This window comes from Manacus candei, unplaced genomic scaffold, assembly GCF_025592945.1.
Source record: "Manacus candei isolate 608988 ecotype Guabito, Panama unplaced genomic scaffold, ASM2559294v1 h1tg000153l, whole genome shotgun sequence".
Classification (NCBI taxonomy): Eukaryota; Metazoa; Chordata; class Aves; order Passeriformes; family Pipridae; genus Manacus; species Manacus candei.
Window position 1 is genome coordinate 3,755,845 of NW_026138201.1, and position 23,265 is coordinate 3,779,109.

General features: G+C 43.9%; 1 protein-coding gene across 4 annotated transcripts in view; it reads left to right on the forward strand.

Annotated features, from left to right (window-relative positions):
- The first annotated feature begins 16,222 nt into the window (after positions 1 to 16,222).
- STK38L (serine/threonine kinase 38 like) overlaps positions 16,223 to 23,265 on the forward strand; it is a 37,915-nt gene continuing 30,872 nt past the window's right edge. The window contains exon 1 of one of the 4 annotated variants that reach the window (XM_051772429.1): positions 16,223 to 16,312. The gene's annotated coding sequence lies outside the window, so the exon portion shown is untranslated. The other 3 variants (XM_051772430.1, XM_051772431.1, XM_051772428.1) reach the window with 3 other exon arrangements.

Here is a 23,265-nt window from a genome sequence, read left to right on the forward strand (position 1 = left end):
ACTGCAGGGGCCAAATGACCTCAAGGCTGGTTTTCAAGGGCACAAATGGCAATGAAGGATTATTTCTTTCCAGACAACAGGAAATTCAACTCATGGTTTGTCTCAGACCACACAGGAAGTCTCACGTAAAGCACTGCATTAAATCCATGGCTCTCAGTTCCTGGGAAAAAGAAACAAAAACCCACTAAATCAACTTTCTTTTCCTGTGTTTCTGAAGAGCACACAAGTCCCTGAGCCCAGTAGGGTTGAGATGATAATCTGCACCTGATAAGCTGCAGCCTGGGACACCTGCTCAATATTGACTCGTTTAGGTCTCATTGTTGGCTGGAACACATGGTAAACCAGGACATCAGATACAGGCTGGGAGGAGGTGGAACATCAGAAACGTGATCTGGGAGTATCTTGGCATTTTACATACCCAGCAGGCAGGACTGTGAAGCAGAGTATGAACAGGAATCTTTCCCATTAAATCAAACATCCATTAACAAATTAACCAGACCAACAGGATAGGATAGGTCTGAGCACTTCAGAGCAGACATAGCTAGGCAGGACATCCTGAGCCTCATAGCTCCTAAGAGATGCTCAGGGAGAACAATCTCCCACAAGTTGTCCTCTATCAGAATGAGCTGAGTCAGCATGAGGAGACATCATTATTACATGATGATCATCTCTCAGTCCTTCTTTCCTGAGGTCTGCACCCTTGGAGAAAGGCAGACATGGATTATTTAACTGGTGATGCACACAGTGTGTACTGTCATCCCAGGGGCATCCATAAACAACAGCACATTTAAATGCTTATTATGTATAATGCAAGAAAAATAAAAATAAAAAAAAAACAAACCCAAAGCAATGAATCACTTCCCTGAAAGGGTTTGCTTCATCACGTGGGTGGTCATGCTGAGTTGGGACTGTCCTGACACATCTCCAGCTTAGAGTTCTCACTGCTTAGAAGAGGAATGTCTGTGAAATACCCATTCACATCAGCAATTTAAGTGCTGTCTCATTCTGTTGCTCTTTCTAATGAAGGATGTTGTGCAGGATAGGGCAAGAGAGCAGGGAGCAGTGAGATATGATGGATAAGGAGGGAGAGAGTCCCCACTGGTGCTGGAAAATCCTTGCCACTTCCAGACCTATTTGAAGGATGAGAGCCAGACCCTCAGCTCAGATCTCCTCATAACCACTTGCAGGAGCCACAGAAGCTTGCAGGTCCTATGTTTTCCTTTAAGCTTTCATTACACAACCTTTTGGAAAGTAAAAACCACCAAGAACCTATTACGTTTTAAGCTCCTTTAATTTAAAACATATTAGCTTAACAAGACCTGCAATTTGACAGGCTCTTTAACTCTTCACTAGTTACTCTACTGCTCAAATTTCCCTACAACATAGTCCTTCTCTGTATTTTTAATTAGAATGCATGCAGCAGAAGACACATGAAATGTGCAGAATCCTTTCCACTCTAAAGAACAACTTGGAAGAACAGATACCGTGGTGATAAAATACATTAACGAGAGAGAAGAGTCTGTGTGTTGCTGCCCTCAGCTCCATCACCAAAGCCATAACCCTACATGTGCACAGAAGTCATGGAAGCTTCATCCCACAAGTGATGCCAGAAGGGAACAACCCCACAGGAGGAACGGGAAGGCAGAGGTATGAAGGCCGGATCTTCAGCTTATATCTACTCACAGCCACTTGCAAGAGCCACAGAAGCTTGTAGGTGCTACATTCTCCTAAGAATTAATCCATGAGCGGAAGCATTCCCAAAATATAAGTCTATGTCATCGTAAAAAATAAGCTGGCATAGTCTTATTGCAGCATCTTTACTCCAGGATTGCCATTGTTATTCTCCCTGCAGTCATATTTGCTCCCTGTCATCCCTGCACCATGAAACCTTTTGGTCTGGTGATCTGTTCCTAACTCTGCCCTTCCTTCCTGCTCTGGATAAGCAATGATGCCTCCAGTGACACAAACCAGCTGCATGGAACCAAGTCTGACATTACTCACGGATTCCAAATTCCCGACCTGTTGTTCCTGGAGCCTGTGCCTTTCACAGGAGGTTTATTACTCAGCCAGACAACCCTTTGCAGAATTACAACGCAGGACAGGGTAGAGATTTGTATTTGTATTTCACAATCTGCAGTTATTTGACATACTCTCAGGGAGAGGTTGTGTTCTACTCTAACCACAGATTGTCTTATTTACAGCCAGAGTCAAACTAATCATTAGTCTGGTGAGACAACGAGGCAAACACCATTAATTATCAAGTGTGTTAACAAAATGGGTTCTACATCAGCATTCACAAAGCTGAACTTTTCCACCACGGGAAGCCTTTGCCTTTTCTTGTCTGCTTTCCTTGGACTCGCTGCTCCAGCCCACAAGGTGCCCCTCTTGTCATCATCTCACTACTGTAAAAACTCCTCCCATTTTCTGAAGGCACAGAGGGGATGAATGTGAGCAAAATCTAAACACCAGGACATAGGGAGAGATATTGCTGTGTTTTAAACACCCTCTGCACACACTGAGGTCCCACCTTAGGCTGGGTGGCTTCTTTGGGGCCGTGACAACACAGACAACCAAGAGATCAAGCTCCCACACTGGATCCAACTCTCAGGAAGTCCATCAGAGCTTCTTGTAGTGCTCAAGGACAGATTTGCAGTTGATTCAGCTGATTTTTTGAGATCAGAATTCCTGACCCTATGTGGAGCACTCAGGAATCCCAAAAACCCTGCCAAGAAGAATGAAGTGCATGGAGGACCCATGCTGGTAAACCAGAGCACTCCATAAACCAGAATAAAGCAAGGAGTTGGGAATTCACAGCCTTGCAGAAAAGGCATTGGTTTACCAGTGCCACTGTATTTTAGTGAACATTCTTCTCCCATTTAAGATTTCCTTACAAACCATGAGCCAGTGAGCCAAGAGAAGCTACAATTTTTTTTTATAAAGATAATATGAGATAACAGGGATAATAAGATCCATCTAGTCTTTTGCTTTTTCCTGATACAGATTTTTCTGGGGTCAAGGATCAGCTTTCAAACAGTGGAAACACCATGTTTTGGAGGGCTGATCAGCCCAGTCAGACTTTGTCACCTATACAATTCCTGAAGGATCTCCTCTGTCTGTTTGAATCCATCCATGAAGCACCTCCCCTGAACAGAGCACTCAAACAAGAGAAAAGTTTCCTAAGGGACCTTTCCCCCCTTACTTACTTCTGCACTGGTAAATTCCGGAGACACCTGTATTTACCTGTTTCAGGAAAGAAATATAGGAGTGGTCAATCTGCACTTCAGCCCTGAGGCATCAGCAAGGCAAAACTGGCTCTGGCTTGTTCAGTCCTGGTTCCAGAAAAACAATTAAATCGAGCCCTGAACCACCCACAAGGTGATGAAAGATGTGCTTTGCCTGCCTTGGATAAATATTTGGCCACCAGAAGTCTGTTCCAGGTGGGAGCACAGGGATTCAGGTTGCAGCCCTCTGTACTCCTCTGCAATTCCTTCTGGCTGGATTGGGAAGTTTCTTTCTTAACCTGCTGCTTTCTTGGAATCTCATTTTCCAGTGTTCACACTTTCTGCACTGCATAAACCCATTTATGGGGTGCTGTCCCACAGGGTTTGTAAGGTAGAGAGAAGAATTTCAGTTCAAAGTCATTTTCCTGTTGCACAATTCCCATGTTGCATTTGAAGCATTCCATTGATACATCAAGAGCTTTCATTGCTGACAGATGACAACTGAGGTGACATCAATAAATACAAGGCTACTCAGTCCAGCTTGGAGCTCCTTCCTAAAGACAACCTGCAAACAAGAAAGGTGTTGCGTGTTTTCATTTTAGTTTCTCTTCTGGTGTAAAAGCAGATGTGAAGCTTGACTTTAGAAACACCAAGGCTTGTTTTCAGTTCTTTACTGGAGAATTCTTTTGGAACAAATTCTACTTCTTTTTGAAGGGATTTTTAAGTCTTTTGGGGATGAAGCTGAAGGAAATTTGATAAACAGTCAGGTGATAAGGAAGATGAGAAATGCAAACATTACTGAAGGGAGTGCAGAATTAAGAGTTCTAAGGAAAACAATTTAATTAAAGTTGATGAGGAGGAAATACATGAAATAGTTTCAGTAAAAGGTTAGATTTTTTTATTTAATTGTCTTTCCTGCCTGGGATGGTAAATTGATCCCATTAAAAAATGTGTGCAATTTCTCAGTCTTTTCCACCTGTGAATTTTTAGGGACTTTGTGAGTCCCACAATATAACCAAACAGAGAAAGACATAAACCAGAGGGCTGGATCTGAATTCACACACTCTCCCCTTGTGAAGGAGTGTGAGACAAACTTAACTCCACCAGCACTGGGATTTTTGATAGGGAGATTTCTTTTGGTCCCCTATGCTTAATATCTCTCCTGAACTTTGAGCTTCTCTGGACAGGAAAAATTTACCTCCAATATCTGGAAATAGTCTGGAAATATCCCATGCATAAGCAGGGATATAAACAACAATAATTCAAGCCAGTGTCTATATTGTTCTCTCTGTAAACAGATAGGGAAGGGAATGAGTAGTGAAAATGTGGTCAGTAGTGTTTATTATGGAGCTGCCTTCCCTGCTCTCCATACCGTTTCCTCTCCCATCCTTCCAAAAAAAGCTGCGCTGAGGCCAAAAGTTCTCCTCCTCATGTCCAGCTTGCAGTCAGGGAAGTGTGATGAAGATCCTTTGGGTTACCTGAAGAAAATGGAGGGAGTAATTTCTCTGCCTGATTGGTCTCTTTTAATACCTTACACAGACACATGTGTTTTTTCCAGATGATTCAACAAATTGATAATGTTTTGCCCTGCATTTAGGGCACAACAGCAAAAAGAAATCCCTTGAACTTTGACTAAATCTTGCCCTGTTGACCAACACAGGCTGCCATAACCAGTTTTCCTTTACACAACCTTCTTGAAAGTAAAAATCACCAACAATTCGTTGCATTTCGAGCTCCATTAATTTAAAACACCTTAGCTCAACCAGACCTGCAGTTTGGCTCTTTCACTCCTCACTAGTTGTTTTACTAGTTGGTTTTCCTTACAACACAGTCCTTCTCTGTATTTTTAATTAAAATATCACCATTAAAATGCTCACAGAAGATACATGAAACTGGAATTGGGTAAATCTTGCCATGTTCTGCCACTGATGATGATGCGGATGGTGACAGCTTCCCTTAAAACATTACCTGAAAAGATCTTATTTTGGCATTAATCAGGAGTGTTTCTGAAGAGAGTGTTTTTAAGAGAGCTTAAGAAACCTGGTTAAGAGTTTTAGTGGCTCTTTTAAATACTACGACAGCTTGAACTTCTGTCAATCACTCACATTCGGAAGCTGTCTTTCTAATGACTCCCTTTCCTGGCAGATCTCCAAAACTGGTTCAGAGGTGTCACTTTAGGAAGGGTGTGAAGAAATTTTCATAAGCAAAGGAGTGTGACATTTTTAATTGCGATGCATTTGTTACTTTTATTTTTGATTGCCTCCCTCATGTTAATGCACACCTGCAAACATTATTGCAGGCAAGGGCAGCTGAAATCTGTCACCTGCTTCATGGCCTTGCTCTCATGCAGCCACCCAGTCTCTGGAGGCATTGCGTGGTGCTTCAGACATCAGGGGAGGAAATTACAGCCATTTAAAACAAAACCAGGAAGTTTTACCATTAGATAAGTCAAAATTGCTGGACCAGATGTAGTAACTCTTGGAGCATGAAGCAGCTTTATCAATAGGTTACTTATGAATCATTCCTTGGTGAATGCTCTCTTTTTCAGGAGTTCTCAAGTGGTTTTTTTTGCAATTCTTCCCTATTCAAAATAGTTCTTGGACAGGGCAATAGACCAATGGCTTCTTGGATTTACTTATGCTGCATCAGGATATTTTTGACAGGCCAGCTAGTGAATGTTGTTTTTACTGGCAACAAAACCTAATCAAGTGTAGTAAAGAAATCCTGGCCTGCAGACAATTATTTATAATGTAGTGATAGTCTGTTCTCGGACAAGATTAGCTCTGTTCACGTAGCTGGGAGACTCTGAATTTCTTGCTTAAAATACTGCATGTGAACTTGCAATCAAATGAAGGATGGATATAAAAAACCAAGCCCCAAAAAAATCACAAGTGTAGTGATCACTTGGCTAAAATTAATGGTGTGGCTTCCTCTGACAAGCTGGAATAGTAGTAGGATAAAAACCCTGCTTGAAATAGGTTTTTTCTTGTGTGAGAGGAAAGCAGAGGTGGTTGCAGAGTTCAGTTTCATGAATATTTTGTAGAGGACTTTAAGGAATTATTTTAACACCTTAAGTATGTTCTATGCCTGTTTTGGCAGCAGGTGATGTCTTAAAAAAATCATCTAAAAAAGCAAAATCAGGTGAGACCAGATGAGAGCAAAACCATCCTCAAGGGCAGCCTAAAAAACACATTGACAGCAGTTCAGAACCTGCATCCTGTCACCAGAAAACCTCTAATGGTCAATAAAAGGCAATAAAAGGCCTGACTAAATCTCTGCACCATTCACTGTGCCATCAAGAGCTCCAAACTCAGACTCCAGGACATCCATGATCTCTCAGGCAGATAGTTTAACAGGAATATATTGCACTGGTCCTAGAGCTCTCCAGAAAGCTTCCAGGGGATCCAAGAAGCTGAGAATAGAGTTGAACTTCACAATATCCATGGGAATACATCGGAAAAAGGAGCTTTCAGATATGCTCAGGGCTATTAGAGATTGTAGCCAACACCACTTTCGGGGAATAGCAAAGTAGCAACACCTCTTGCTGTTCATTACTGAAGAGCATTTGGGGGATTATCAGCTGCAGAAACAACTCCCAGCACCAGCTCTGAGGTTTAAATGTTTACCAGTGGATTAATAGGTTTGTAACATAGAATACAAATGCTTCGAAATGAAAAGAAGGGATTGGAACCTAAAGAAAAACCAATGTCCCTGGATCTCCTCAGTCTACTCTCCTACCTGTGACTGGTAGAAATGAAAGAGAAAAGAAAACTACTTGGAGAGGAATTGCAAAAATGACAAGCCACAGGAGAGCTGAACTCTCCTCAGCAGTGGCAGATGTGGAGGCCGTGAACTGTTTGGGTAGTCCACATGGGACATTGGGATATGTTTTTGGTGGGAGGGTGTAAAAAGACTGGAGTAGATGCCCTGGGAGGGTTTCAGGACCTATTGCAGAGTTGGTGGTAGCCCCAGTTCAAGTGTGTGTTTAGACATAATGACCTATAGAGGCCCTGCCACACAATGTTGCTGTGCTTCAGCTTCCCAGGCACAGATTCTGTGTTTGTGAGTATTCACGCTCCAACACAGCTTCCAGATATTTTCCTGAGAGCCTGCCCTCTGGGACACTGTGTAATGTAATGGGAAGCTTCTGGTGTGTTCATTCCCAACCCCACAGGTCCCAGACACTTTCTTTTTCAGACCTGTACAAAGGGTGTGATGTTATATTGAGGTCAGACTATGCTGACTTCTCTGAGGGAGGAGAAGAGGCTCCTCAGGTGCAGGAAAACAAGAGGAAAAGAGGGCAGGAATTATTTGCCTTATGGCAAACTACATGGAAAAGGATGCTGCATCCTATTTACCTCCTGCAGTAGAGCCCATGCTCAGCTTTTTCCAGGAGTGTAGCTGCTATGTAAAGGCAAAAAGCATGGAAACATGACCTGCCTTACTCATGCCCAGACAGAAAATGGCATTTCCTTTCAGCTCTGCTTTTAAGCTTAGAAATGCTGGAAATTTGGCCATGGGGTCAAGAATTGCCTTTAGCCCACCATGCCCAGCTTTGCCAAGGCTCTTTTTCCACTCTGTCTCAGCTTAGCAGGAGGGAAAGAGGAGGAGGAAGACAGACCAGGAAGAAATGATTGCACATGGCTGTGCTTCTCAGAGGAAGCTGAACAAAACTACAGTAAGCCAAGAGGAACATGGGCCTGGTGAAAATGTCCTGGAATATTCAAAGTTAATCCCAAGTGACAATTTCCCCTCCTCCATTAGCAGCTGATGGAGTTTTATCTTACTGGCAGCTGCTTTGCCACCACTGGCCATATCAAGAAAATGGGGTGTTATGTCCACAATGTGCCTGTAAGTGTGCCAAAAAGGCTCCAAACTGGAGCCCTGCCAGATCTAGCAAAAAAAAAAAAAAAAAAAAAATACTAACAGAAGAGACACAGAGCACTCCTTTTTGAAGACAAGTGTCTTCTGAAAGTCTTTCAAGAGTTCCTCTTTCTTCTGGAAGGATCCTTTGAGACTTTTGCCTTCATGTTTTCTCTCTGTGAGGCAATAACACCATGGCCTCCGGAGGCAGAAGCTTTATGTCGTGACTTCCAAGCCTTGTACAGAGTGTGAGCATGTTGACACTGGAGACATTGAATCTGGCTCTGAGTTCATGGTGGATATCTGACCTAGTTTGCCTGGAGACAAATCTGTTGTCACTGGATGGTTTGAAACCCACTCCAGGTTATCCACATTAAAGCTCAGTCACAGAGTACAGAGCTGAGCAGTCCAGTCTTGGTAGTGCAAGTGGAATGATACAGGATACCTGGAAAAAACAGACATAAAGCAAGCCTGCCTTAGTTGTCTCTAAGAGGCAACAAGAACGATGAGAGGAACAGGCGAAGAGGCCACTAACAAGAATCTCCTACATATGTTTGCATGTCCTCAACTTGGAAATAAAACTCCAATGAACTCTTTAGTCCCCACAACTGAACAAAACGGATTTTTCTCTGTTGCTGTTGCAATCTAAATGTTCTCACTTTGTTTATTAGTGTTGTGAACTGCTGAAATATGCAGGTTATGCCTGAGCATGATAACACTACAAAAAACTACAAGGAGCTAAAGATAGCAAAGGGGGAGTCATGTATGTGCAGCTGGCAATCCCTGACCTGTGGCTACACCAGGGAGGTAATAACATGGAAAACGGCAGAAACACCATCACATTACACCTTTGTCTCCCAGCACAAATGAAATTACTCTCTGAATTACCTTCACCTCTATATGCAAAAGAATCACAAAATGATTTGGGTTGGAAGGGACCTTAAAGATCACCCAGTTCTAACCCCTCTGTCATGGGCAGGGACATCTTCCACTAGACCAGGGTGCTCAGAGCCCCATCCAGCCTGGCCTTGAACATTTCCAAGGATGGAACATCCATAGCTTCTCTGGAAGGAGAAGGACAGGAGTCTCATTAAAGAGTAGGGATTCCTACTTACTTCAGCTGATGAAAAATTCCCAGCTAGTGGAACAACCCTAATGTATGCAATCCCTTTGGAAACAGCCTTGGAGCTACGCTTCTTCCTAAGGAATGCTACTATCCTTAAGAGAAGGAGAGAAGGGAGACAGGGGGCTGGTTAAATCTTAAGAAAACTAAAAGGGGGTTTTATCCATGCTTGTACTTTTTGTATGCGGTCCCTATGCTTTGACCCTCACAAACCCACATCAGATATTTGCCTGCTTGCTCTCCTTCCAAAGCTACTCCGTTTTATCAGCAATCCTTCTGAGTACACTGGTTTTTCCAAGAGTTTGGAAGTAACTCAGGTGGTCGAGCTGTGGCCATGCATGGCTAATTAGAGTGGAAGGAGAGAAATGAGTACATTGATTAATATTCTGTTCCCTTTGGAGAAGGGGAATGACTTTGGCAGCTCCAGCTCCACCAACACTCTGCTGGCAGCTCATTGCCTGTGCCTCTGAATCCCAATCATTTTTGGGCAGATCCTTGACTGTTGGCCGGGAGGGGAAGGACAGAGTTCCAGGGATTTGCTGTTTTATGATGTTTTAAAAGGCTGTTCTTCACTGGACCCCCTGTGGTGTCTCCCCACAGCTTAATTACTCGCTCTGCTTCCATTCCCATGCTCCGGAAGGATTTCATCTGACATAAGGACACTGGGAGAGATCCAGCTTTATCCAGCTGGCCCAACTGGTCCTGCTCTAATGGGCTGACTGCTCTACCCCTCTGTGACATTACACTTATTCAGAGACAGGGCCCAGAATAAGCCCGTGGGCACCAGGAGATCTTCAGTTAAGACCTCAAACATCTATTTTTCCTTTAGGGTTCTGCCTCGTCTTTATCAGACCCAACTGTTTTCCTCGTGCTGGGACAATTAATTGGATTATTTTCATTTAAAGATCCAAGCCCACGAGATAACCGGAACAGAACAGAATTGTTTTCCTTTCCCTGCTCTCCCTCATTAGCAGTCTAAACAAGTGTGAGGCTGCATTAAGTTTGTATCTATTTTGTTAGCTGGGAACCACTCTCTTCTCTTCTCCAGATGGAGCCTATGCTTGGATCATTCTATTCCATGGGGCAGTTGCGGGATATTAAAAGTGAAAAAGCTACTTATGGAATTTGTGTTTGCAATTACCTTGAGAGTGAAAAAGGAGGACAACAAAAGGAAGCCTCACAAAGAAGAAGAGCAAAAAAAGAAATTACAGCATGTTTATATGTATTTTTTTACAGTACACTTGATGTCTTCACTTGCCAGGTTTAATTACTGACTGTGGGGCAGGACACACAAATGGACAGTCAGAGACCCCATAAAATTTATGGCAGCTGAGAACCTGTTCTTCATAGTTTATCAAGACTTCACCAGCAGAACAATTTGTCTTTTCCTCGAAAATGGGTGAATTTCCTGTACCTTTATAGTGACCGTGTGAGACGAGGGGAAACTGATTCAGAGTGAGTGGGGAAAGACATCAGAAGGACATGTTTCACACACCTTGGAAATCAAGGAGAAGCTCTGTGAAGCTGTTAACAGGATGGGGAAATCAGGTGGGAATGTGTAAGGACAGACAGGTACCGCTAAGGGGATTTAGGGAACAGGGAAGGCTCTAGGGAATGGAGCTGGAAGATAGTGAGTGAAAGGACTGGAAATGTAAATCAAGAATGCAGCAGAGCAGGGATTGCATTTTAGGATGGAATTGGTCAGGTTTTCAATTATTCTGTTGAAATGGAGAGTAGTGGGGGAACAAGGTACAGGAAATTAAATAACCCAGCACCTGACAAAACCCTGAGATTTCATCACCATCATCTCCTTCTTTTCCAGACTCCTGGTTCTGTGTGTCCTGTGGAAGCTTGGCCATCCTTCCCAAACAAGAATGTCCTCTCCCTAGGCTGTTCCAGAAGTCTGTGTTCATTGGGATAACTCCTGGGACTGCAGAGGCTTCAGTACCAGGCTCTAAAATAGCTGCATTAGAGTTGAAAGACAGAGAACAGAATGTAACAGCAAAGTTACATCATTTTGTTTACATCTTGTTCCAGTTTCTTCTTTTCCTAATTTATTTTAGGAGCTTTATGTCAGAGAGAAGAGATGAACTAGAAAGGGATGTGGCAAAGCCAGGCAGGAAGCAAACATTGAGTAAGGAGACAGACTGTGTGGATAAGCCTGCAACACACAGATGATCTCCCATGTCTGGGGATAATGGGAAAATAACAATGGATTTAGGAGAGAATCTTCACTAAGAGGGAAAAAAGCATATGATCACTCCTGAAACAATGGAAGAACAGATCAAATGTATTAACTAAGACTAAAATGTCTGGAAAATATGAGTATTTTTGTTAAATATCTTATTTTGTCTCCCTGGGATTGACTGGAAAGATTGTCAGCTTCATTTTCCCCCGGAATTTTAAATACAGGACAATGTTGGCCATGCTAACCGAGGAAGAATATTGAGCTTCTTCAATAATTAAAAATAGCCATTATTAATTAGTGTGTTTGCTAACTTTTTTTGTTCCAGACTTTCCATGTTTCTTCGTTCACGGAAAAAGATCCCATACATAAATATGCCTCTTTTAAGTCCAGTAAGGATTTTCTCCAAAGAGAATCCAGGATTAATATTGTAAGAGATGACGTTGTTTAAGTGAACTCAGCTATAAATACTTTAATTGCTTTACAAAACGCATTGAATTTGTCACATCCTTAACTCCAGCATGAGGAATTTGGCATCCCTGTGCCAGGAAGAATCATGCTGTGGGTTCCAAATTGCCTGCAAAAGTCACAGCCAAGCCAGAAATTCACACTAAAAAAAAAAAAATACTACAACTTACATAGGAAAGAAGTGATTTAAATGGTGTTGAAAATTGGCAAAATCCCGGGTTTGGAACATTCAGGATATGAGTTGAGAGCTTGTGAGGTGACTGTAGTGATTTCCTGGATTTTGTGGAGCTGAAGGAGTTGCTTTGTTCCTTAGACTTCACATAGGGAAGTATAAATGGTTTCCCTGTGACATAGATGCTATTAATATAAGGAAAATTCTCTGAGATTTCAGGAAATATAATCTAGACCTTTCTAAGAAGGGGTGTGGACATGGAACTGGCTGTGGTTGCCCGGATGAAACAAATGCCTTCAAAAGGCACCTCATTTTAAAAACTTTATTATTACTTATTTTCTGACATTGTTTAAATTTGTAACCGTTTTTAAGAGGCACAGCAAATTATGTGCTCTGCCTTCAAATGAAGAGGTGAGGTAAGAAATGGTTAAATCCATAGTTAGTCTGCACTTTGAACAGTGAAATTCTGGTTTCTTTCCTTCCAAAAATGTTTATGCTGGTACCAAACCCAGTATCTGCATCAAAATTCTCCCAGGAAACACGTTCAGGACAAACAAAAGGAGGAATTTCAGTCCCATGTTCTGGGAACACAGGACGCTTGCAAGCTTTTAAGAGGAGGCTGCACAAGCATTTGGAAGAGCAAACTCTTGGAGTTACTCTTTAGACAGGTGACACCAGGCTCAGGATAGGTGGAGACTGACAGGTTTTTAAATGTGCCTTCTTCTAAATTTGCTTTTTGCCTATCAAGAAATTACATTTTTGTCCATGCTGCAGCATTTTCCAAGTATTTAATTCACTCCTGTGTCCCACTGTAATCAAGCAATTAAAGCTCTACAGGTGTGAAATCTTGTCAGAATTGTGTAATGGCATGTTAAGTACCTTAAATAAAATAATTTGCTTTTTTCCCTTTGAATTCTACCTATTAAATATCAAACCCATATACTTCTGTTATTCAGACAGATCAGGGAGTTACAAGGAAAATTTGGATTAAAAATAGTACCAACAGCAGCTAAAAAAGTCATGATAAGACACTGGAAAATCTGTGGGAATGGTTGTGATTGGTTTGCACTTATCTAGCCCTGTAGTATTTCCTGACCAAGTCTTAAGAGTTTTAGAATTTTTTTTGCTTATTTTGGTGAAATACACATGGTTTGTATTAGGAAAACCAGTGAGAAAGTAAGAAAGTCAGAAGAGATTACTAAATGTTACATTGATTAAGTAGTTAGATGCAAGCTACTTGTGAGTTAAACATTTTTAGGTTCTTTCTGGTGCTGAGAAGGAGCTTCCAGGATTAAAACCCCCTCAGAATCTTTCCAAGAGGCATCTCCAGCAAGGCTCTGACAATTCAGATTTGTTACACCAACTGACTGCAAAGAAAGAAATGTCCAAACCTTACCCAAATGTCCTTTCACTGAGAAGAGATCCCTCTTTTGAACTACAATAACCAGGACAACATTGTTTTGCTTTGCCTCTGACTTTCCCCTAAGTTTTTTGAAGTGGAATTTGACAAGAGGCATTTAGGCTTTTGCAAAGTCTATGTGTTATAAAGCCTGTGTGTAATACCTCTGTCTAATTACATAATACATGTGCATAACTATGCTAAAAAATACACATAAAATTAGGAAATTAAAACAAACTGCATCTGTTCTGCAATGGAAAGTCCACTGACATAAACACTTTTACAGCCACATAAAAAACAGAAGCATGAAATACTTGGTTTTTCATAGCTCTCCCAAGCAACAACCAGAGCTGATATTGCAATGTTGTTTCTCTTTTTAATTGTACCACTATTTAGAAAACTCTGGATCCTGACTTATGAGGAAAGTTATACGGAATTACAAGGAAAACTTAGAATGTAACCAAACCTATAAAATAAGAGACCGGTTCTTAAATGCCAGCAATTTTTGCAGTCTTAGGGAACCATTTGTTTCCCTTTCTTTCTTGAAAATAATGAAATAAGTGGAAGCTTGCCCCACTTCCCCTCTCACACATGCACAGGACCAACAAAATACAGGAATTTTCCGCTGGCACAACAGCCTTTCAGCGCTTGCCATCTGCTGTGCTGGCAGGACCCATCAGAGGAGCACCAGCAGCAAGGCAGGAATTGGAATGTCACGTTTTGAATATTCATTGTCACAGCTGGGCCTCCTCCTCTCCCAGCCTGACTTTGCCTCCCCCAGCCTCCCCGTGGCAGCTTTGGAGCAGGGGAGCAGCCAGGAGCAAGGTGTTGGAATCAAGACTTACAACTTCCAAACACCAGGATCCTCAGTCAAAACCAGCCCCCATTCCTGCTGGGGGATCTGTCATTCCCATTTACCATTGTTACTGATAGAGAGTTTTAAGGATTTTTGCTCTGGGAAGGGGGCTTTGGTGAAATCCCACTTTTCTAGATCCGTAACCAGTTTATTTTGAATTTACTTATCACAGAGTTTCTTTTCCCCTCTTGCTAATTCTCCCTCTGGGTTATGTGTCTGTGCTTTCAGTACCTGGCAAATGGGAGTGCACCACTTCATTACCATGGGCTCCAAATGTGGAAAGGGAGTTCAGATATCCCAAAGGACAGCCAGTTCCTCCAGGAAGCACTGCTGCACCTCATTCAAGTTAAAACATGTTAATTTTAGGCTTCTTGTTATTTCAAACCTACCAAATCCAGTGCTCCTGAAAATCAGTCTCAGCAGGAAGGTACACAGTGCTCAGGGAGCTCCATGGTGAATTCTCTGGCTCTGCCTGCAGGTGAAGGAGACATGTGGATACTCTCACAGGTCTTGAGGTTGTAAGAATTCTGCTTTAGTGCAGAGAGCTCCAAAGTTCCTTGTCTCCACATAAAGACTAATGAGGTCAAACGAATCCAATGTGTCTGCCAAGCAAGTCCTCCTCCATCAGCAACTCTCCTCAAGTCAAGGGATGACATCAAGATAAACTTTCCCTCTGTTCCACATGCTCCATGCTGTGACAGAAGCAGAAGATGGCTTGTACTTTGTCATTCTTTCAGTCTGAACTCCCAGATTTACCTTCTTTGTCTTCTGATCTTCTGCAGCTGGATTTGCATGGTGTCTGTACCACTGCATCCTTGGGATAACAGCTTTCCCTGTCACTGCTGCTGCTCTGGTTTATGCTCAGGTAGCTCTAAAACCACAGCAGGATTTAATACTCTCACTTTTGTACTTTGGCAGGGGGACAGAAGGAGGTAAATCATAGAATGATGGGATATCCTGAGGTGGAAAGGACTCATGAGGACCATGGAATTCCGGGCCCTGGCACTGCACAGGACAGCTCTAGTAATCCAAAAGCCTCTTATTATGATGGTTCCACTTAATTCTGCTTTTTTGTGTTTGAGCACCTATTGAGGCCACTTTAACTCCTGACTGTGAGACCCCTCACACCTATGAGCCCCTCGGTGAGTCCCCCACAGCCAGAGGGGACTGAGCGCCAAGGTTTCTGCTGGAGAGATGGAATCCTGGGGGGGCACTGGGAAGAGCATTGCCAGCAGGTTGAGGGGGGTGATCCTGCCCCGCTGCTCAGCCCTGTGAGGCATATCTGGAGTGCTGTGTCCAGTCCTGGGCTCCTCAGGACAGAAGGGACATGGAGCTCCTGGAGTGGGTCCAGCGGAGGCTGTGGAGATGATTCAGGGACTGGAGCATCTCCCTGGGGAGGAAAGGCTGAGGGAGCTGAGGCTGTTCAGCCTCCAGAGGAGACACTGAGAGGGGACCTCATCCATGTGTGTCAGTGTCTGCAGGGAGGGGGCAGAGGATGGACCAGGCTCTGCTCAGGGGTGCCCAGTAATGGGAGGCCACGGGCAGGAACTGATGCCAAGGGAGTTCCACCTGGACACGAGGAAGAACTTCTTTGCTGTGCAGTGACCGAGCACTGAACAGATTGCCCAGAGAGGGTGTGGAGTTTCCCTCGCTGGGAGTGGTTCCAGAGCGATCTGGACGCAACTCTGTACCGTGTGCTCTGGGATGAGGTGTGAGCAGATGAAGCACTGTGGCATCTCGGGATCCGGCTCCCGGCGCTCCCTGGACACTCCACGGGCTGTGGAAGGGGCGGGGCGGGACTGCCCTGAGGAACGGGGCATGGCGGGGGGCGTGGACGGAGGCGGGGGCGCGGCTGCGCGCGCCGGGGCGCGGCCCAATCGCGGCGCGGCGCGGCGCGGCCCAATCGAGGTGCGGGCGGGGCGCGCGCGGCTCTCGCGAGAGCCGGCGAGTAAACAGCGTCCCCGGCGGGGGCCCGCCTGCTGCCATTGAGCGCGGGGGTGGCGCCGCGCGCGGACTGGGCGCCAGGTGAGTGTTGAGGGGGAGCCGGGACACCGAGGGCGAACCGGGAACGCTGCGCCGCTCCCGGCGGACAAGCAGCCTCGGCGCCCGGCTGCTGGAGACCGGGAATCTCCTCCGCTCTGCCTTCCCTCCTGCCTCCCCCCCGCGCCGTGAGGCAGCAGGAACAGCCATCGCCGCGGAGCCTGAGGGAGGGCGGATCAGCCTGGGGGGGGGTTCGTCCCGCTGTCTCTGAGGTGGCTCGTCCCGCTGCTCCCCACCAGGTGACTTTTGTGACTCGCCCCTGTGCCCCCGGGGGCTGAGGGGCTGCTACTGACCCGAGGCTCCTTGTATTCCTTAAATTCCTAGGACTCCTTAGGCTCCATCCCTCGGCGGGTCGGGGATCCCTCCGAGGGGGGCTCGGCGGGGCTGTGCCCCGTGGTACGGAACGTGGCTCCTCCGGGCTTAAAGGATGTGCTGCCCTCTTTAAAAATAAATAGATGGAGGGACCAAATTATCCCCCGTAATGCGCTTAGGAAAGCAAACGGGACCTTCGCGAGTTTCCACTCGGGGAAGAACAAATCCCAGGCGTTTCTCCCCACACCGAGCTAAAGGAGTTTGGGATTGGGGGCCCCTCCCTGTGGGTTTGGGGGTCCGGGTGGTGCTCTTTGTCTTTGGGGAGTTGTTATTGAATGAGAGAGAAGTGAAACGCTAAGAACTAAGAGAGGTCTCTCGGTTTTTGTTTGGTTTTAATTGACCGGGAGCGTCTCGGGTGAGAATACCAGAGTTCACACACGTGCCGCCGCTGGTTCCTCCCGCAACATCCAGACTATGAGTAAATCATCCTTGCTGGAGCTTCTCAATATAAAGCAGCGCTGAAGTTTGATTTAAAAACCAGACGAGTTTCCTGGAGGGCATTTGCTGGGGTATATTCGTGTTGTTGTTTTGCTTTTCCTTGCTCTTTGCTGGAGTTTTTGTTGCACGAGGATGCTGGGTTTGATCAGGTGCGCTAATTCAGTGTTTTGGTGGCAGCTTTTTAAAGTCACTCGAAGCACAGCGATCTTGTTTGGGAGTGTTTATAGTGCTAATAAATCTCACCAAGTTGTTGTGCCTGTTCCATGAAAGGTGGCTGGATATACAGAGAAATCTGAAAAGCTGTTTTCATTCCGTATCCTTTAGGGGTGAAAAAGAATCAGCCTTGATTTGAACTGGAATAGGAGCCCATAGGCTGCTGACCTGAGGGCTGATGAGCAGTGGCCACCCTCGTTTAGTGTGAGAAACCTGTTACTGCACCTGATAGAGTTGATGCAGTTTTACCTTCAGTGCTACATGTTTTCTGGCTCTTGTTAAAAAGTGTCTTGGACAGGGGAAGTCAGGTTTGCATCCCTCTGAAACGAACTCGTTTGTTTTTGAGGTTGTGCAAGGCATGCTGTATGTTCAATTTAAATGTTACTATTTCACAGAGCTTAAAAGAAATGCTAAAATTAAACATTTATTTCTCAAACGCTTCAGGGGAAAACAAACCCCCAAGGCAGTAGCTAAATAGAATTCAGAAGCAAATATTTACAGTGGGCAGGTGTCATGCTTTATTTCTTCCTGATTTGTTTGGGTATTTTTTTTTCTTGCAGAAAGTTAGTCTTTCTTAAAAAAACAAACAACAAACCCACGCTGTATCATTAACGTGCAGTGCACTTGGACCAGGCCCCTGTGCTGTTGGTCAGGGAATGTTCCCAGGAGAACAGAAATTTTGGGTTCCTGTGAAATGATCTGTTGTGGACCTGCTTGTGTAAGGTTTTTGATCCCCCAGGGTCTGATCCACCCCGGTGGGTTGGAATGCTATGGGATGTCACCCTGGAGTTCAGTGTATCCACAGCTTCTCGTGCACGTGGGTGTGAGGTTTGCTTCCCTGTTCTCCCTCAGGAGTTCTGTGTGGCCTCCTCTGTCTTTATGCCCCTGAAGGTTGAATGGTAGGTGGAAGTTTTTAATCATTTAAGTTCCTGCTGCAGTTGGAGATCTCTACTGAATCCTTCAGTGACCACAGGGAGCTTAGTCACTGTTTTTGTCTTCTGTGTCTGTCTTGGCAATGACTTTCTCTTATTGTCTTCTCCCTCCAAATTCAGCTTTCTCTCAGTCTGTGCTTATTCTAATTAAAATGTTCTTCTTCCCACCAAGTTTCAGCTGAGGGTTGGTTAAAAAGTGAAGCCAGTTGATAAACTCTGATATTTGTGTTCCTGGAGATTCAGGGTGGATGTGCATTGACCAGAATTGCTCCTCTGAATGCAGCATTCATCAGCACAAAGCCTGCTAAGCTGATATTAGATGGTAAATGGTTTGCTTTTAGTCCCCCTGAAAGAGGCTTTATGTGTCTTAGGGTGATGGCAGTTGACATAAATCAAACATGCAATTGTCCACAAAATAATTTAATCTCCTCTTGTTGCTCAATTCAACATCCAGCTGCACTTAGAGCAGACCTGCCACCAGTAGTAATAGCATTGCTGTGGCTGGAAAACGTGGGTTTGATGAATAACTGAAGTCTAATTCTTCAAGATGAGTTGATGCAGGATTTTTTGAAGTCTGGTGATTAAATAACATCTTTTGTTGCACAAAAAAAAGGTGTTACAGTGAGCAAAACCCAGTTTAATGTTATGGGATGTGAACTCAGGGAATAGTTACCTAATTCCCCATGTGAATTTATGTGGTGAACTGTGTTTAAGATGGGGGACTCTGTCTTGAAGGATCAAAAATTAATTGTCAAATGTAGAAGAGTAAATTTAATACTTTGATGGATAAAATCCTGTAGTCAAAAACTACAGAGTAACTTCTGGCAGTCCCACTGCTCCTGCACGAGGAAGCAACAGAAAGTTTTCCTTTAATGATGAAAACAAAATAGGAACTAGAGGGATAAAGAAATTATCAAGGAAAACTTACTTTCCTTGTCATAAATAGTTTGATCAGCATGGGAAGCATTAAAATGGGCAGCTGTCACAGTTAATACTGCCTTTTACTTGGAAAATCAGGTAATCTTGGGAGGCTTGCATTGATATCTCTCTTAGTACTCTGTAGAGATTAAAAAAGCTAAGGGAAACAGTGAATCAGGAGAGAATAATTAATCTTGAGGCTTCAAATATTTTCCGATTTCTCAGTAATTTAGGCATCAGCTTTTACTTTCTGGTTCCAAACCTACAGTTCAAACTTTATGTTGTATGTCTTCAATATTTATACCTACAAACTTCCAATTTGTTACTGACATGTGGCTTTATGAGGGTTACAACTGATTGGAATGTGAAGGAAGCAGAGACTTGGAATTGTAATGTAATAAACTGTCTTTGGGAGGCAACTCCTGTGAGGTTTTGATTGTCTAAGGAGCAGTTGACTTTATATTTTTATTGGTAAAAAGGAACAGTGGTTGATTAAAAAGGTAGCCTGGGTTTATGGGGTTTCACAAGAGTGAGAATGTCCTGAAGCAGTAAAAAGAGAGACAACTCTTCACCTTTTAGTAACAGGGAACAGACAATATTAAGTAACAATTTGTCACTAGCAGATTGTGCAAACAGATGGAGTTTATCTGAGGTGGCAGAATGAATGGGAGGGAGGAAGTAAAAGGATAAGTTGGATCTATATGGGAGAGGAAGGGTGTTTGTTGTGTTACAACTTATATTAGCTGTGTCTCTTGTGTTCCAGACTTTGAGCCTGTGGTCACTGACATGCTGGAGAGGAGCTCCAGTCTTAGCAAAGATCTTGGCATGTTGGAATTCCTTAAATTTCCTTCCACAAAAAACCCCCTTTTTGTTATCTCTGAACAGATAAAAGGTTGTGAAACCTTTTTTCTACTGTGTGTAATAAAGACAGCTATTCACAATTCTCTGGAGCGCTGAGTGTGATGTCACATTAAGTCAGGCATCTATAAAATGTGCCAAGGTGTTTTAGCAATTAAACCTCCTTGTAGTAGAACAAAACCAAGCAGACCAACACCTGGAAAACTTCAGTCAAGTGTGGACCTTACCAGAAAGTTGTACTTGGTTGAAGGCCCTTTTTATAAGTAGAATAATTCTCATGAGAAACACAGTTGGGCTTAAATTGGGTGCAGTTAAAATGAAGATATTGGGTCATGCTGAGCCACAGGAGTTACAAAGACAGGAGTGTATGGAAGGGGGAGGGAATGACTGTCATAACTTCCATTCCCATAACTGAGGGAGCAGGGAATGAAAGTCATCACTTCAGTAAGACATGACCAGCCTAAAGCAGCTTCTGAGAAGGACAGAAACAACAAAGGAAAGGGGCTTGACAGCAGCAGCTTGTTACAGGTGGGGAGCTGTGTGTGCTTGGGGGGCCTCTCCTGGTTGTCCAAGGTAACCTATCACTGTCCATGGTGCAGCAGAGTGAGAACACTTCACTAGGACACTTATGCTCTGCCATGAGCTTCCTTCAGGATCACTGGGAACCCCCACAAAGGGCACATGTGGCCTCTTCCCATAAAAACTGAGAAAAAACCTTTCCTTTCAGGAAATTCCCTTTTTAAAAATTAGCCAGGCAGAAACAGCAGGCGTAGACCAACAACACCAAACTCCTTTTGTCTTGCTTTTTACATTGGAAAAGTGTTTATTCCAGACTTATTTCTTAAAATTTGTTTTAATTACATTTTACAATGAGCAGTTGCATAATGTGCTCCCTGCCCTTCCCTCTTACTGGTGCCTTATAAGGGAGGGAACCAGAACGGCAGCCAAATATCAGCCCGATGATGAAAGAATTGTTCCACTTAAAATGTCACTAATTTTGAGCGTGCTGAGTCCTGTGTGAGAAGGAAAGCTTCTATTAGCAACTCCCCAGACAATAGCATTGCCCTGCATTGTTTAAAAGGCAGTTGTTGTTTCTGAGAGTTGAAGATAACCAGATTCCTCTGCTCTGGGCTCCTTGGAGTTTGGCAGAGCAGGAAAGGAGAGCGAATTCAGTCACAAGGTAAGCATTTAGTGGGAATACCTGTTCTTTCAAACTGAATATGGAGAATGAAGCCTGTGTAGCAATAATTAAAAGTATAATTTGTTGAGCTCTAACACCTGGAAGTATGAGGGAGTTTTGTGCTCACTGTGGGGCACTGGGCAGTCTTACAGCTGGTGCAGACAGGTAAGAGCCAGCAGTTAAATCACATTCCTCTTTGGTGCAGTAATGACTGTGGGTTATCAGATATTTGTGCAGCAAATACTCTTGGTGTGACTGAGCAATTAAGTTTGAAAGGCTGAGAGAGTTGTGATTGTTCAGCCTGGAGAGGAGAAGCTTTGGGGTGACCTAATTGTGGCCTTCCAGGACCTGAAGGGAGTCCTACAGGAAAGATGGAGAAAGACTATTTCCAAGGGCCTGGAGTGACAGGACAAGGACGAATGGCTTCACACTGACAGAGAGCAGGTTTAGATTGGATGTTGGGAAGAAATTCTTCCCTGGGAGGGTGGGGAGGCCCTGGCACAGGTTGCCCAGAGAAGCTGTGGCTGCCCCATCCCTGGAAGTGTTCCAGGCCAGGTTGGATGGGGCTCTGAGCACCCTGGTCTAGTGGAAGGTGTCCCTGCCCATGGCAGGGCTTTGGAACAGGATGATCTTTAAGTCCCTTCCAACCCCGGCTATTCCATGCTTCTGTGGAGTGAGGTTGTCTTGTGGTGCAGACAAAACAGTTGCATGACTTGGAAAGCAGTGAAGTGAATTACAGCAAATTCTCACTTCCAGGGCAAGGTGAAAGAAAAGAATTTCATCATTTCTGGTGTCATTAACTTGCATCTTTGTCACTGAGCTTTACTGTTTTTGTTTGGGTTTGGTTTGTCCTCTGAGGAGATAAAGAGCTCAGGCTAAGCAGGTGAGTTGTTCTTTGACTGACTGGCCATATTTCACTTTTGTGAACAAAGAATGTAGATGACCATTTTATATTGAAGTGTGTTAGATGGAGGTGGATCCTCTTAGGCTTAATTATTGCATGGAGGCTCTTTCTCTGCCCTGTCTATCTTTTCAGGAAGTTTAATTTAACAGAGAAGGGGAGCTCATATAAAATATGTATTATCTGCATCTTAGCCCACTAGTACTCTGGGTATGGGGACCTCACTGCAGCAATTAGAAACTTTTCTTTGATTTTTATTTTTCTCCCCTTCTCAATTAAAAAAAAAACTAAAACAATTATGTTAAGAATACCTGGAATAATCTCCTATAAATTGCTTATTTTATGAGTCCTTCCAACTAGAAGTTGAGTGAAGTTGAAGTCAGGCACAATGGCAATAAAACTCTGTAGACCAGAGATTGTTTTGAAGTGTTTAAAAAACCCAAAGTGCAGAATACAGGGATTTATTGTCATTTATTATATGATTTTGAGAAGGAGAAGTGGAAAAACAAAACCAGTTGGTTTGGAAGGTGAAGGGAATAGAGAAGGAGATTGCTTCTTCCCCCTGCTAAATCTTTTCCCTCTCTTTTCTCCGTCTTTTTTTTTCCATGAGCCAGTGAAAAAGGGAAAAGAACCAAGTGGAATGCTTTAGATTTTTCAAGCTTTGCTGGCAAACCTTGAAAGAAATTGGAAAACCTTTTTATCTTCTTTCTTATGTTACAGGTTCTTGTCCAGTAATTGTGTTTACAGGGAACATCCATCCATTCCTTCAACAGGAGGAAACACACGGAAGTCCCTGAGCCCAGTGACCATCTCAGACATGGATGTGTTGCTGGGCTCACCACTAGTGGGCATCCAAGTGGATTTAATGCATCCCAGGTTCTCCATTCAGTCAGGACTGGTGGTGCTGATATTACTGTGGGGTGACTAAAGGAGCTTCCCCCTTGATTTTTAGGAGGCACCTGAGCACAACCTGCCACATTCCCTGCTCCCAGTCCAGGCTGAAAGCCTTGTCTGACAGCTGGGGTTCATTCATAACTCCAGAGTCTCAGGCTCACACTTGGATACCTTTAAGCCCCTTTTAATCCCAGAGGGCACCTGATCCGTGTTAACTGTTTGCTTTTGCTCA